The following is a 6,233-nucleotide window of genomic DNA, read 5'->3' as shown; positions in this document are numbered from 1 at the left end:
AGAACTCGAGGAACTGAGTTCAGCGCTCTGCGATGACCTAGAGGGGTGGGATGGAGGGAGTCGGGGGAGGTGATACATGCATAATTATGGCTGATTTGAATTGCTGTACGGCAGAAACCAGCACAACCCTGTAAAGCAATTTTCCTCCAATTATAAAATGGGAGAATAAATCAATAAATATTTGTTCACTGAAGGAACAGTCAGTTCAGTCAGTTCAGTCACTCAGTCGTGTCCAGCTCTTTGCAACCCCATGAATCGCAGCACGCCAGGCCTCCCTGTCCATCACCTCTTGAGGTTGGTAGTATCATTACCCCACTTCATAGATGAGAAAGGGAACACTCAGGGATGTTAAATAACTTCTGAAGTCACAAAGCCAGTAAGAGGAAGAGTCAGGGCTTTACTGAAGCCCATAGGAATGACAAACTCATGGAGCTTTCTCCCATGGATAATATGGGATAACAACTCCCGGAGTTTACTCAGACTCACGTCCATCGAGACAGTGATGCCATCCAGCCATCTCATCCTCTGTCGTCCCCTTCTCCTCCTGCCCCAAATCCCTCCCAGCACCAGAGTCTTTTCCAATGAGTCAACTCTTCGCATGAGGTGGCCAAAGTACTGGAGTTTCAGCTTTAGCATCATTCCTTCCAAAGAAATCCCAGGGCTGATCTCCTTCAGAATGGACTGGTTGGATCTCCTTGCAGTCCAAGGGACTCTCAAGAATCTTCTCCAACACGGCAGTTCAAAAGCATCAATTTTTCAGCGCTCAGCCTTCTTCACGGTCCAACTCTCACATCCATACATGACCACAGGAAAAACCATAGCCTTGACTAGATGGACCTTTGTTGGCAAAGTAATGTCTCTGCTTTTGAATATGCTATCTAGGTTGGTCATAACTTTCCTTCCAAGGAGTAAGCATCTTTGAATTTCATGGCTGCAGTCACCATCTGCAGTGATTTTGGAGCCCAAAAAAACAAAGTCTGACACTGTTTCCACTGTTTTCCCATCTATTTCCCATGAAGTGATGGGACCAGATGCCATGATCTTCGTTTTCTGAATGCTGAGCCTTAAGCCAACTTTTACACTCTCCTTTTTCACTTTCATCAAGAGGCTTTTGAGTTCCTCTTCATTTTCTGCCATAAGGGTGGTGTCATCTGCATATCTGAGGTTATTGATATTTCTCCTGGCAATCTGGATTCCAGCTTGTGTTTCTTCCAGTCCAGTGTTTCTCATGATGTACTCTGCATATAAGTTAAATAAGTAGGGTGACAATATACAGCCTTGACGTCCTCCTTTTCCTATTTGGAACCAGTCTGTTGTTCCATGTCCAACAGTAATGCCATCTAATACATAATGAACAGTCTTTATGCCCTAGGCTTGGTGAGAGGCATTTCCTATGAGTTATCTTGTATAATCTTCACCACAAACCTCTTGAGGTTGGTAGTATCATTACCCCACTACATAGATGAGAAAGGGAACACTTAGGGACATTAAATAACTTCTGAAGTCACAAAGCCAGTAAGAGGAAGAGTCGGGGCTTGACTGAAGCCCATAGCAATGACAAACTCGTGGAGCTTTCTTCCATGGATAATTTTCCATTTAGAAAAAAATTCACCTGGAAAAATGGAAGTTCAATAAGGTTTGGGCTTATCCATGCTCATTATTGAATTTTTATTAAATATCAAATTTAGCCTCCAAAAATGTATCGGTACCTGATCTTCCGGTTGCCCTGGCATGTGATTAGCCTCCCTATATAGAGAGAAAGGATTTGAACTCAGGCAATTCAACTCCAGAACTGGTGTTCTTAGCCATGACATTAAGGGTGAGTAACGGAATGGATAAAGCTGGGTTGAAGAGGCTGCCATAGAGACAAAGACAAAACCTGATTTTGCCCCAGGTGCCCTGGAGTAGAATCTAGCACCCTTCTCCTTCCTACAGGAAGACTGTGTCTCTGCTGCTGTTTCTAAGTTCAGAATTCATTGTGTGTAACTGGGACACTCCGAGTATTCTGTATTCCAGAGCACACTTGCTCTCAAGGATGTCAATGCAGTTCTGGTGAATTGCCAGTAAATGCCATTTGCTGGGAGCTGTTCTAAGTACTTTTTATTTGTTTATGCTCACATCAGTCCTACAGAACAAGTACTATGGCTGTCTCCATTTTTCAGGGAAGGAAGCACATTTCCCCCCTGGAAGTTGTACTCAGGACCCACATTTTTAGCGAACATACTCAACGATATTACTGGGCCTGCCACAACCTGCAGCTCTGCTTGCATGGAACTATGTGTATTACTGAATCACCACATGACCAGATGAAAACTACCAAAATTCCCTATTTGCTGGGCAGAAATTAAACTCGGACATAGAGAACGGACAAATGGACACAGCAGGGGCAGGAGAGGGTGGGACGGATTGAGAGTAGCACTGAAATAAAACGCATCACCACGTGTAAAATAGATAGCTAGTGTGAAGTTGCTGGACAGCATGGGGAGCTCAACCTGGTGCTCTGTGCCAATCCAGAGGGGTGGGTGGTGGGAGGAGGTTCAAGAGGGAGGGAACCTCTGTATGCCGGTGGATGATTCATGATGATGAATGGCAGAAACCAGCACAAGTTTATAAAGCAATTATCTTCCAATGAAAAGAAATATTAAAAAAAAAAAAAAAACACTACCAAAATCCAAACAGCTTATTTCTAGTTACTCAAATAGGAACTGTTTACCCATAAGGGTCGTTCAGGGGCTTCCCAAGTGGTACTAGTGGTAAAGAACCTGCCTGCCAATGCAGGAGATGTAAGAGATGCAGTTTCAATCCCTGGGTCGGGAAGATCCTTTGAAGGTAGGCATGGCAACCCACTCCAGTATTCTTGCCTGGAGAATCCCATGGACAGAGGAGCCTGGCAGGCTACATCCCATAGGGATGCACAGAGTTGGATATGACTGAGGCAACTTAGCACACACACATGCAGGGTCATTCATCCAAGCCACACAGCCCTCAATATCAAGACCCTGCCCTGCCCAGCCTGGAGAATTCTAAAGAGCCATGCTTCATGTAACAACTTGGTGGAGTCCTAGAAGGAAGCTTCTCTTAAACTCAGAGCTTTTGTCTAAGTGACCTTTGCTCACTCTTGCTGCTGCTGCTGCCGCTGCTGCTAAGTCACTTCAGTTGTGTCCGACTCTGTGCGACCCCATAGATGGCAGCCCACCAGGCTCCCCCGTCCCTGGGATTCTCCAGGCAAGAACACTGGAGTGGGTTGCCATTTCCTTCTCCAATGCATGAAAGTGAAAAGTGAAAGTGAAGTCGCTCAGTCGTGTCCGACTCTTAGCGACTCCATGGACTGTAGCCCATTAGGCTCCTCCATCCGTAGGATTTTCCAGGCAAGAGTACTGGAGTGGGGTGCCATTGCCTTCTCTCTTAAGGATACTTCCATCTTCATTTCTGAGAGTTATTGGATAAAGGAGCACAAAGCCCAAGGTCCTCTAGGTTATTAGATCCAATATCTGAAATATCCAGACTTCTAGCAAATTGGATAATTTACAAAGGAAACAAATTACTATAGGATTATTAAAGAAAGTAAAATAAAAAGGACTACTCCTCTATCTTACCCCACAAGCATAATATTGCCAACTGAATAGAAGGATGGATGGTTAATTTCCAAAAAAATTTAAAGAATTAGTGATTGGTCACACTAAATGGGACCAAAAAACCTCATCCTTGAGGTGAATATTGTTGAAATGAAACAATAAGCAATGCTAACAAGAATTAAAGTGATTCCTATCTTAAACAAATCTGAGTCTCTGCTCACTCTTTGTCTCCCCCTTGTGGCCACCTAGAAAACCTTGCACCGCCTGTGAAAGTAAAAGTCACTCAGTCGTGTCTGACTATTTGCGAACCCATGGACTACACAGTCCATGGAATTCTTCAGGCCAGAATACTGGAGTGTGTAGCCTTTCCCTTCTCCAGGGGATCTTCCCGACCCAGGAATCGAACCAGGATCTCCTGCATTGCAGGTGGATTCTTTACCAACTGAGCTATGCACCTCCTGACCATCAACTATAACAGTGAAATTATTCCAATGGAGGCAAACTCAATTTCTGTCTTAGTTTTAATTTAAAAAACATATTTATGTGTCTTTTCCCATGTAAGGACAGATTGGTCAATGTGGTCTTCACTTTTTTTTATATGGTCTTCACTTTTAATACCCATTTTAAAAAATCACCCAAATCAATTTGCTTGAACCGGAATGGCAGCAAATTCATTTACTCTTTAGCTCACAATGTTGTTAAAATGGAGGACTACAGCACGCCAGGCCTCCCTGTCCATCACCAACTCCCAGAGTACACTCAAACTCATGTCCATTGAGTCGGTGATGCCATCCAACCATCTCATCCTCTGTCGTCCCCTTCTCCTCCTGCCCTCAATCTTTCCCAGCATCAGGGTATTTTCAAATGAGTCAGTTCTTCACATCAGGTTGCCAAAGTATTTGGAGTTTCACCTTAAACATCAGTCCTTCCAATGAACACCCAGGACTGATCTCCTTTAGGATGGAATTTAGGTTGGACTTTAGGTTGGATCTCCTTGCAGTCCAAGAGACTCTCAAGAGTCTTCTCCAACACCACAGTTGGGGCCCTAGAGATATCTATATATTCCAGACCACAGGGAAATATCTTCCCAAAGTAAACATTACCTTTCTATCACACTTTCTCTTCTAAGAAAGAAGTATTACTATACATAATACATATACATAATACGTATACATAATACAAAGGTTAGTAGCCTTATAACTAGAGGTAGCCCATTCAAGATTTGGGCAGGCTTGTCCAGCCTCATTCTTGGGGACCTGCCTAAATTAGTGACCTCTCACTGGCTTTCAGGCCAGCAGGGCTTGAGTACAGGATAGCCAAAGGGCTGCAGGAAACAGGGACTGCTTTAAAAGCTCGTACAACATCTCACGTGTTCAGAGATCCAGCACAGAGGTTTCTAGTGAGGCTGAACAGCTTTGCATGTATTAATTGGACATGTAGATTTTGTTTTTTTTTTTTTGTTTTTGCTTTGAAGTGCCCATTTTATTCCCATGCATTTTTCTGTTGGATAACGCTGGTCAGCTATTAATATTTATGCAGCTGATAGCTTCTCCCACTCCAGGTTGCCCTTCTTAGGGTATCTTTTTTTCCTGAAACTTTAAACTTTTAACTTTGTACTGGGGTATAGCTGATTAACGATGTGTTAGCTTCAGGTGAACACTGAATGGGCTCAGCCACACACATACATGTACCCACTCTCCCCCAGACCCCACCTCCTATCCAGGCTGGCACAGAAAATTGGACAGAGTTTCATGTGTTACACAATAGGTTTAGGCTATCTTTTGATTTGTTTTTGTTCAGTCACTAAGTCGTGCCCAACTCTTTGCGACCCCGTGGACTGAAGCACGTCGGGCTTTCCTGTCCTTCACTATCTCCAAGAATTCGCTCAAACTCATGTCCACTGAGTCGGTGACGCTATCCAACCACCTCATCCTCTGCCGCCCCCTTCTCCTCATGTTCTCAATCCTTCCCAGCATCAAGGTATTTTCCAGTGAGTCAATCATGTGGCCAAAGTATTGGAGCTTCAGCTTCTGCTTCAGTGCTTCCAATGAATATTCTGGGTTGATTTCCTTTAAGATGGGCTTCCCCTGTGGCTCAGGTGGCAAAGAATCCACCTGCAATGCAGGAGACCTGGGTTCGATCCCTGGGTTGGGAAGATCCCCTGGAGAAGGGAAAGGCTACCCACCCCAGCATTCTGGCCTGGAGAATTCCAAGGACTATATTGTCCATGGGGTCTCAAAGAGTCAGACACAACTGAGTGACTTTCACTCTCACTTTCTTTTAGGATTGACTCGTTTGATCACCTTGCAGTCCAAGGGATTCTCAAGAGTTTGCTCCAGTGCCACAGTTCGAAAGCATCAGTTCTTTAGTGCTCAGCCTTCTTTATGGTCCAACTCTCACATCTGTACATGACTACTGGAAAAACCACAGCCTTGACTACACTGACCTTTGTCAACAAAGTGATGTCTTTGTTTTTTAATACACCGTCTTGGTTTGCCGCAGCTTTTCTTCTTTTATTTTCACGGCAGCAGTCAGCATCCTGAGTGGTTTTGAAGCCCAGGTAAATGCTCTCACTGCTTGCACTTTCTCCCCTTCTATTTGCCATGAAGTGATGGGACCAGATACCATGATCTTAGTTTTTTGAATGTTGAGTTTTAA

Source organism: Bubalus bubalis, chromosome 8, assembly GCF_019923935.1.
Source record: "Bubalus bubalis isolate 160015118507 breed Murrah chromosome 8, NDDB_SH_1, whole genome shotgun sequence".
Classification (NCBI taxonomy): Eukaryota; Metazoa; Chordata; class Mammalia; order Artiodactyla; family Bovidae; genus Bubalus; species Bubalus bubalis.
This window is presented reverse-complemented; position numbering follows the sequence as displayed.